Here is a 10,180-nt window from a genome sequence, read left to right on the forward strand (position 1 = left end):
GGGTAGATCAAAAGCTATTGGTGGTCCCCAAGCAGAGCCAGGGCATTCTCCACGCAGGCTCCAACCTGATGGAACTCTGTTGAATAACATCTGTGCCCTGCAGGACTTGGTGCAGTTCTGCAGGGCCTGTAAGGCAGAGAGATTCTGCCAGGCATTTGGTTGAGTACAGTGATGGTTGCATCTTTCTGGCACTCCCATTTGCTGCCTGCTCACCCCCCCCCCCCCACACACACACACTGTGAGGTAGTGGCACTACTGAAATTTTTAGCATCAACTTTAGGTTAACTTTTGTGTCTTCTGTTGTTTTTAAATTGTTTTATCTATGAACTATTTGAATTATTATGTTGAACCCTGCATTGAGCCCTGCCCTGGCAAGGGAGAGCGATTTATAATCAAATTTAATATATAGTAAATTGTGGACAAATTAAATCTTTGTTAAGCTTAAAGTATTCTTGAACTATTTGCTATAAAATCCTGCTTAATATAATACAGATATCAGGAACTGTTCATCTAGACATCTTTCCAGAAACACTCCATAAAATAATTACTGTGGGATCCATGTTTGAAGTATGTTTTATAAGCCTCATGGCCATTTTTAAATGCCAGATCTGAAATTGTGACACCATTTAGAGATCTGCGCTGACTGATGTACTCAGTTTCTGTTTAATCACAGATTCTATTTATAAATTTCGCATGCACTTATTTTTGTATCATCTTTTTGTTTTAATTTTTAACATAAATAAAACTACATATGTCATTAATTATTAGTATTTATACATAAATGACTTTCATCAATAATTATCAATGTTTATACAAAAGTAAACAAGTCAGAGGGGGATCAGGCATATAATTGCTATGTATTCTAGTTAACTAAAAGTCTTAGTGGCCTGTCAGCCTTAGGGTGCTTTCACACAGTGACTGTTTTCAAGTCGATTTTGCTATTCTTATACAGTAAAAATCCAGTTGCAAAGTGCGTCATGTAGTGTGTGTGAATGCACCTTTATATTCCAAGTACTTGGCTTCTGCTCTATTTTGTTTTGGAAAATATGTGCTAAGGAACATGTCTTATGATACACATTTTTGGAAGTAGAAGTGAAGGCTTCCATGCCTTTTTGGAGACTGGTATGTACCTATATATTATAAAAGGAAAGTAAAATGTCATCCCAGCTGAAGGTCATCCATACAAATGCTGTGTTTTTGTACAAGTAATATAATTGTGGTTAGGAAATTCTGTGTTTAAGGCATGCCTCTAAGAAAGAACAGACATGTGAATGTATGCTTAGAAAACAGTGAAAGTGCTGCATAGATTAGTATTTGCTTTAAATTATCTGCTTGAAGTAGAGTCAGCGAAGACATTTTCATGGCATCCTGCTTTCCCTATATGAATCAGAGAGAATATGAATGTCTTGGAGGACAAGCAGTATACCACAAGACTACAGGTGGTCTTTCTTTGTGGTGGTTTGAATGAGCAATGGGAGGAATGACTCACTGGCTAGTGGTGAGAGGAATGAGTGAGGACAGGAAGATGATGGGGGCACGCTCTGTACCACAAGCAGCATAGTGCTTGGATCTGTTTGCTGTTGATTTAGATAACATGGTAAATTAGTATGGCAATTTAAAAAAAAAATGTCTGGCAGAGGCATATATTTACTTTATAAAAAGCTGTTTAAATGCAAATGAAGAAGGAATCTGTTATTCTCAGAGCAATATAATCACTGGCTGCACATCTAAATAAAACATAATCTTGCTACTGTCCTTGTTTTTAGCTCTACAGTTCCACCTACCCACCCACCCACCAGAAATGTTATAGCGCTCAATTCCCCAGGGATTACAATTCAGAGGTTATTTTATAAAATTGTAGTGATGAGTTAACCAGAGAGGTGCATATTTTGCAAGCCATCTTTATGAAGTGCATCTCCATTTCTGATTATCATTCATAAGTTTGAAAGGTGACAGTTTCCTCAGAACTTTTAAATTTCTAGTTGGTTGCACTTAGGGGTCCCAATCCCCCCGCTTTAGCGGGAGACTTCTGGGTTCCCAGCTTAATCTCCCGGTCTTCAAAAATTGAGAACCGGGGGGGGTGGGGGGGTGGAGAACATACCTATAGAGCTCCTGAGCAGTTTGTAAAATCCCTGTCCCTTTAAGGCTGGGCAGGAAGGAGGAAACAGGAAGGGCTTCGGAGAACGGCCCCTCCCTTCTTTGCTTTCGTTTTCACAGCAGGCACAGTTCTCCGGAAGAAGACCAAGTAAGTATTTGTGTGTGTGTGTGTGTGAGAGAGGGAGGGGGCAGGGAGGGGGATTCCCTCGTATGGAGGCCCTCCCCCCCTTTAGAAAGCGTGGGGGGGGGAGGGAAATGTCTACTGGGCACTCTATTATTCCCTATGGAGAATGATTCCCATAGGGAATAATAGGGAATTGATCCGTGGGTATTGGAGGCTCTGGGGGGGCTATTTTTTGAGGTAGAGGCACCAGATTTTTAGTATAGCATCTAGTGCCTCTCCCCAAAATACCCCCCAAGTTTCAAAACGATTGGACCAGAGGGTCCAATTCTATGAGCCCCAAAAGATGGTGCCCCTATCCTTAATTATTTCCTATGGAAGAAAGGCATTTAAAAAGGTGAGCTGTCCCTTTAAATGTGATGGCCAGAACTCCCTTGGAGTTCAATTATGCATGTCACACCCTTGTTCCTGGCTCCACCCCCAGTGTCTCCTGGCTCCACCCCCAAAGTCTCCTGGCTCCGCCCCCAAAGTCCCCAGATTTTTCTTTAATTGGACTTGGCAACCCTAGTTGCACTGTCGTCAATATATCTCATAATCAATATTGCCCCATTACAATATTGCCCATGTCAATATATCTCATAATCAATATTGCCCCATTACAGATACTTAAGCCTGCAGATCAGAGCCATGTAGAGACACAAACCATTTTGAAGTCTGGAGGACCCCAAAGATTTGCAGAAAAATCTGAAAACTTACAAAAATGAAAGGGGAGTTAAAGCCTCCTCCCAGGCTATGCAGACAATGTACACTGAGCTGAGAGGAGGAGGAACCAGCTGAGCCCAGCAGTGTGTCTGGATGCAGGTGAGATGCCACCTCAGGCACCAGTGGCACCTCTGGTCCAAGCCACTATCACCACCACCAGCAGCAACAGCCACTGAGGCTGCAGCAGCATGGCAGGCAGGTGGATGGGAGAAGAAGAGAGTTAGTAGGCACTACTGCCCTCCTCCTCCACATGAGCCATTTGGAGTAGACCAGCAGGCTAATGCCCAGTAGGTGGGGGGTGGGGAGGCAGGATGGTTGTTGCTCGGACAGGTATTCGACATGCCCATGCCGTCCCCAGATAAACTCAAAATGACAGTGTTTACTGAGGGTGCCCCCTGTCGGATGGAGGTTGATTCAAGGGCCACACACCATCATCTCTGCCCAGACCCTAAAGAAACTTTGCCCCAAAGGGGGACGTAAGCTATACCCGTCCCCCGTGCTCGTATGAGACTTCCAGAAAAGGGCGATTGGCATCAAAGGGGCCGGGGTAGTCAAGGTGCAATATGGGAAATTTTCATGAGACCTTCCCTTGCTGGTGGCAGAAGGGGACCTGAGTAGCCTGTTGGGCCGGGCTTGGTTTGCACCCTTGGGGATCCAAGTAGAGGGAATCCATCATGCCCCCGCCAGCATGGATCTGTGGGGAGTTCCTGGCAGTTTTCAATGGGACAATAGGTTCCCCCGTGTTGTTACAAATAAACCCCAACGTGCTGCCCGTACGGCTAAAGGCCCGCTGGGTACCCTTTGCCTTGAAACCCAAGATAGAGGAGGAGCTAGACCGCCTAGTGGCAAAAGGGATCCTGGAGCCGGTCGCCAACACACGATGGGAAACCCCAATCATCACCCCAGTCAAGCCAAAAGGGAGCATCTGCATCTGTGTAGACTACAAATGCAGGATCAATAAAGCACTGCAGGACCATGCCTACCTGGTGGTCAGCCATGTGTTGGCATCCATAGCAGACGCTGAAATTTTTGGGGAGCTGGATCTGGCCCAAGCATACCAGCAATTGCCCGTGGACACCACCATATTCACACATTGGGGCGCTTTCCGGGTAAAGCACCTCCAGTTTGGGGTCAGCGTAGCCCCAGGGATTTTTCAGACCTTAATGGACTCTCTCTTAAAAGGGATTCCCGGCGTACAGCCATTCTTTGATGATATGCTGATTGCTGCAGCAATGGAAGAGGAATTTGCAAGCTGCCTCCACACCGTACTACAGCATTTCAACGACGCGGGGCTCAAGGTAAAGAGTGAAAAATGTCTGTTGGGGGTCCCTACAATAGACTTTTGGGGGTACATGGTGGATACAAAGGGGATCCATCATCCACCCATCCAAGGACAAAATTACAGCCATTAAGCAATGCGCCAGCCCCCACAAACAAAGCCGAATTGCAAGCATTCCTTAGCGTCCTCAACGTTTACTATACTTTCCTCCCCCACAAGGCAGCGGAAGTGGAACCCTTACAAAGGGTCTTAGACAAAAGGGCCCCATGGGTTTGGGGCCACCGGCAAGCCGCCACCTTTCAGGCCGTTAAAGACCTCCTGACATCCAACAGCTTGCTGGCTGGCGCACTTCGATGATAGGATGCCTGTTGTTTTGGCCTGCAACACCTCCCCCTACGAGGTGTTTTGGCCTGCAACACCTCCCCCATCCTGGCCCATGTCTTGCCAGACGGTAGGGAGGTCCCGGTGGCCTATTACTCCAGAACTTTGCAGAAACTGAAGCACAACTACGCACAAATAGACAAGGAGGGCCTGGCAATCATGGCGGGAGTAAAAAAATCCCATGATTACTTATAAGGCCGGCCCTTCACCATCCATACCAACCACAAGCCCCTACTTGGCCTCTTCGCCCCCGACCGACAAACGCCCCAGATATTGTCACCTAGGGTACTACGGTGGTCCATTTTCTTGGCGGGGTACCAGTATGGTCTTCAGTACAGGCCAGGGAAAGCCATGGGCCACGCGGACGCCCTCAGCCACCTGCCGCTGCCGTCAGAAGATCCGGATTCGGCCCCAGCACACCAAATCCTGCTTCTAGAATCCCTCCCAGATTGCCCAGTGCACGCAAAAGACATTGCATGCTGCTCGGCCAAGGACAAAATACTCTCCCAAGTTCTGAACTGGGTATGGAGGGGATGGCTCATGGGGCAGTTGGGAACGGAGTTTGAGGCATTCGCGTTCCACAGGGATGAGCTCTCTGTCCATAAGGGGTGTTTGCTATGTGGAAACAGGTTGGTGGTGCCCTTGGTTCTGAGACGAGTCCTCCCTGTGCTGCACGAAACCCACCCAAGGATCGTGCTCATGAAGACACTCGCCCGCAGTTATATATGGTGACCCGGGATGGACGATGCGATTGAGTCTTCGGTCGTTCAATGCCAGCCCTGCCGTGAGACCTGGCTGGTGCCTCCCCAGGCTCCGGTGCAGCACTGGGAATCCACACGAAACCCATTGTCCCAGTTGCACCTGGACTTTGTAGGGCCCTTCCAGGGACAAACATTCTTCTTAATTGTGGGCTCGTACTTGAAATGGCTGGAGGTGCTCCCGGTGGCATCCACCTCCTCCCAGGCCGCCATTGGCGGTCTTCACCGGGTGTGCGTCACACATGGCCTCCCGAACACGCTGTTCTCAGATAACGGGACGGCCTTCACGTTGGGAGAATTCCAAGACTTCTGTGCCCACATTAGGCACATCAGGTCAGCCCCATTCTAGCCGGTCACCAATGGACAGGCTGAAAGGATGGTGTGGACAACTAAAGAATCGCTCCGACGCATCATCCAGGGGTACTGGGAGGGCCGCCTTGCAGAATTCTTACTATCGCAGCACAGTATTCCCTCCTTGGCCATGGGCCACAGCCCTACTGAACTCCTCATGGGCCGCCGGGTAGCCACCCTACTAGACCGATTGCACCCAGACAGAGCCCTCGACCTGCAGGAGGTCCCAGAGTCAATCCGGGCACCTCAGGGGTTAGATGCGGGTTATGGCTGAGAACTTTGGGGGAGGGCTTGCTTGGATTCCGGCAAGAGTTGCCACGGTGTTGGGGTCCGTAATGTATGAGGTTACAACAGAGGGGGGGTCCACCATAAGGAGGCATAGTGACCAGCTGAGGTCCTGCGACAGAAGTCGAGGATTAAAGTCCCAACAACCAGACCACCACCTCCAGTCCTTCCCTGACCGATGCAGCGGAAGCAGGGGCCCTGAACCCCGCCCTTCAGGCGGAGCCGGAGGTCACGAAGACCCGGAGCCGGAGGTCACGAAGACCCGGCTGACAGCGATACAGCGGCAGCCCCTCCACTCACCGCTGCTGCAACTGTGTCCGTTCCCCCATCCCCTCTGGGGCTCAGGTGGTCTACCAGAGAGCATTGCAAGCCAGCCTACCTCAAGGACTACGTCAGCTAGGCTTGCGAACTAAGGAGGGAGGGATGTTGTATATGTGCTTAGAATTGTATCTAAAAGCTGCAGTTCTTGCCTGACTCACTGGGGCCTGAAGGACAGAGCCTGAGGGACTCGGCAGGCAGCAGGATCCAAATCCTGCTGCCCTGCTCCAATCAAGAGCCCCCGACTGGTTTGAATGGTCCAGTCACAGGCAGCGCAGGAACTTTGGGTGTGTATATATAGAGGGCCCTGCGGCCCTAGCAGTTAGTCTTTGTAGGCAGCGCTATACCATGCTGTATTCAATAAAAGAGCTATGTTCACTACCACCTCACCTCATCACTGTATAGAACCCACTATATTATATGCATGTGCCATTTAGAGGGGCATCATCAGATGATGTTGTCTGATCAGTGGGTGTTTCTGGGGTTGCTATATACTCTGGCATGTTTGTTATGCCATCTGGGCCTTTCAGAAGGGGAGTGTTGTTGCTTCCCCCTGCAGAGTATTCATAGAGAATAGATCAGCACTAGGGGTGGACAAAAAAAAAATTCGGAATTAATCAGATTCGGAAATATATGGGGCCAAAAAATTCGGAATACCATATATTTCTGAATACCGGTACTCGGAATAGCTGTATATACAGTAGATGCATGGCTATTTCTGAATATACAGCCCAATTATATCCTATGGCCATTGAAATCAATGGCAAAATAAGGTATATTGGAAGCCGCCTGGAGGGAAAGGGGTTTGAGGGAGAGCCCCCAAATTTGCAGGGGACCTGCAAGGGACTCTCCCCTACAAACCCCCCAAATCCCAAAAAGATTGGGCCAGGGGGTCCCATTCCACCATTATACCCTATGGGCCACTGAAATCAATGGCAACATAGGGCATAATCAGAGGCTACTGGGGGGCAGGGGGGTTGAGGGAGAGCCCCAAAAGTGCAGAGAACCCGTAGGGGACTCGCCCCTACAGAACCCCAAGTCCCAAAAAGATTGGGCCAGGGGGTCCCTGTCTTTGGGCTTCCCAAAAGGCCCATTGCCACCTATGCTGGGGAAAGCCCAATTAGCCACTTCCTCCACTATAATTGCTGAGGGGAAAGTGGCTTTGGCCAGAGGGGGGTTTGAGGGAGAGGCCCCAAAACTGCAGAGAACTACCCTGCATGCAACCCCCCTAGCCCAAAAAGACTGCACTCATCTATGGGCACCCGAAAAGGAACACTGTTCCCAATGGTGAGAAAAAACCAATTAGAGCCACTTCCTCCACTGTAATTGTCGTGGGAAAAGTGGCTCTGGGGAGCAGGGGGTTTTGAGGAGAGCCCCCCAAACGGCTGGGCAGCTTCAGGGCACTGTCCCACACAAAACCCACAAGGCCAAAAAAAAATTGGACCGGGGGTCCAATTCCTGGGGCACCCAAAGCCAAACCTAACTTCACACCAGAGAATCTCTATAGGAACCAAATGCACTACATCCATCTATCTACTCTATGAACCCTGCGGCCTGGAACCATTATAAACACAGTTGCCAAAGTCACTGTCACACAAAACACAATCTGCTCAAGGTCTGCAGCAAACCCAGATGCCAGCTCTCCAGCCCCGCCCCAAACAACACAACTCTCAAACAAGAGAAGCTCCACATCATTCTATATCTGACACAAAGCAAGAAGCATTTAGACTTACCTTGAATGATGGATGGTTGGCTGGTCCAGGCTCTTTTGCGTTACCCAGGGTGCACTACGAGGAGGCGAGCCAGAGTTGCACCGCAAATGAGGAAGATCACTGGGAGGACCTCAGATTGTGTGAGAGGAAGGGAACCATTCCTTCTCTCTCAGCTCAGCAGCAACACACCAGCTATCACTGTCCCATTAGAGGGACCTCAGCACTGGTATGGCTGCTGGCTGCCTGTCATCATCACTGGCACTGCCCTCTTTCTTCCTCCTGCCCCTGAAGAAAAAACTGGGTTACCCTGCCTGGGCCTGTGGGTGCTGTCGGTTACAGTTGGGGGCTGCAGTGGCCCTTTCAGTATTATTAGGCATGTGTGGATGGGGACTGGGGAAATTTGGATTGCTTTGCAGATTTTAAATCAGCATTCACTTTTGGTTTGGGGATGGATGATAGGTTGGGGGGAGTGCACTGCCAATCAATTTGTGAGTGAGTTTTTGGGCTGTCTTTGAACTCTAGTCTATGTTTAGTGGGAGAGCGTTTTACAGCCACCTTCCAAGCGCGGGCCAAGAGAGGATGCAGGCACAAGTAGGTGGTCACTTCATTCACTCTCAAAGTCTACGTTCGGGGAGCCGAACAGAGGCAAGTTGACCTTCAGGAAGACTAACTGCTCAACTGTCCAGGGTTTCAGGCGATTGCGATGTGGGCAGACAATGTCGCCCATATGCGAAAAGACGCGCTTGCTCTGCACACTCATCGGTGGGCATGAGAGGAACGCCTTGTCCACAGAGGAGAGGGCCAGCCAGACCCCTTCCTTCGCGACCCAGTAGTCCAAAGGAGACCTTTCCTGTGACTCATTGGGCTCCGAAAAATAGTCCCTCACTATTGCAGCACCTGTCTCCGCTCTCAGGGTAGTAGTAGTACTTTATTCACGGTCATCCGACCAGCTTAATATAAACAGAAACAAAATCATAAAAACAAACCCATCACCTCTTACACAAAGTTTCTTACGCCAACTATTACACATATTGTTAAAAATCATAGCCAAGATTTACATTCTCAATTTCCCTCCTTTCCAACTGAGCAACATAACAGAAACGGGCAATCTTAGTTGAAACATCAGAGTGAGTGTCAGACAGGAGGAAGGCAATCTGCTCATCCTCCGGCCTGCCCGCCAAGGGCCCGAGAATTGGAGAGATTAATCTTGCCCTCAAGTCATTGTAATTTGGACACCGCAAAACGATGTGGAGAGTTGTTTCGACCTCATTGCAATTACAGGGGCACAATCTTTCCAGATATGGGTACCCAGCGTAACGTCCCAAAAGCACCGAAGAGAAAAGTGCGTTAAGTCGTGCTTTTGAGAAAGCTATCCGATATTTTGGGATAGTGATGTTGAAAAGATACCTGGCTGGGGACAGTACTTCAGCTTGCTTCCCTAAGAAAATGTGCGCAGAAAGACTAGCTCTAGCAGATCTCAGTTCCAGCTCAACCAACCTCAGGCGCAAAAGTTCTTTCGCATCCCTCAGTTCCATCATTGCTAGGGACTCAGGGGAGAGATCACAGAGTCTAAAATAATCTAGACACCTTTTCTCCCAAGTTCCCACAAAAGAGTCGAAGAAAATCAGATGGGGAAGGCCACCTGGCTTTGAGAGAACCCTCAAAAAGTAACAAAGGGTGTTTAACCACATAGACGTCTCGATGCTTGGGACGCCAGATTCCAACCTGATGGCAGTGTTTGGCACACAACTGGGAACGGACAGAAGCTTGCGCAAGAGTTCGGTTTGTACTATCTCCAACGGCTTGGTGGTTGAATAAGGGCCAATTTCAGCGCCATAGAGCAACTGGACCCTGGTCTTTGCAGTATGCAGCCTTAGTGCTGCAGGCAAGAATTTGGCCCCTTTAGAGATGTAAAAACGGTAGATGGCATCAGCTGTTCTTTGCGCAGATTGTGCAACATAGTTCTTATGAGCCACACGCTTTCCCTGATAATGAAAAATCACCCCCAGGTATTTAATAATTTTAACTTGCTCAATGGGTTTACCATTTAGAAACCAGCAATGAGCCTTGAAACGTTTGGTGAAGACTAAAACCTTGGTTTTATCTAGATTAATTT

The sequence above is a fragment of the Heteronotia binoei genome, chromosome 1, assembly GCF_032191835.1.
Source record: "Heteronotia binoei isolate CCM8104 ecotype False Entrance Well chromosome 1, APGP_CSIRO_Hbin_v1, whole genome shotgun sequence".
In the NCBI taxonomy this organism is placed as follows: domain Eukaryota; kingdom Metazoa; phylum Chordata; class Lepidosauria; order Squamata; family Gekkonidae; genus Heteronotia; species Heteronotia binoei.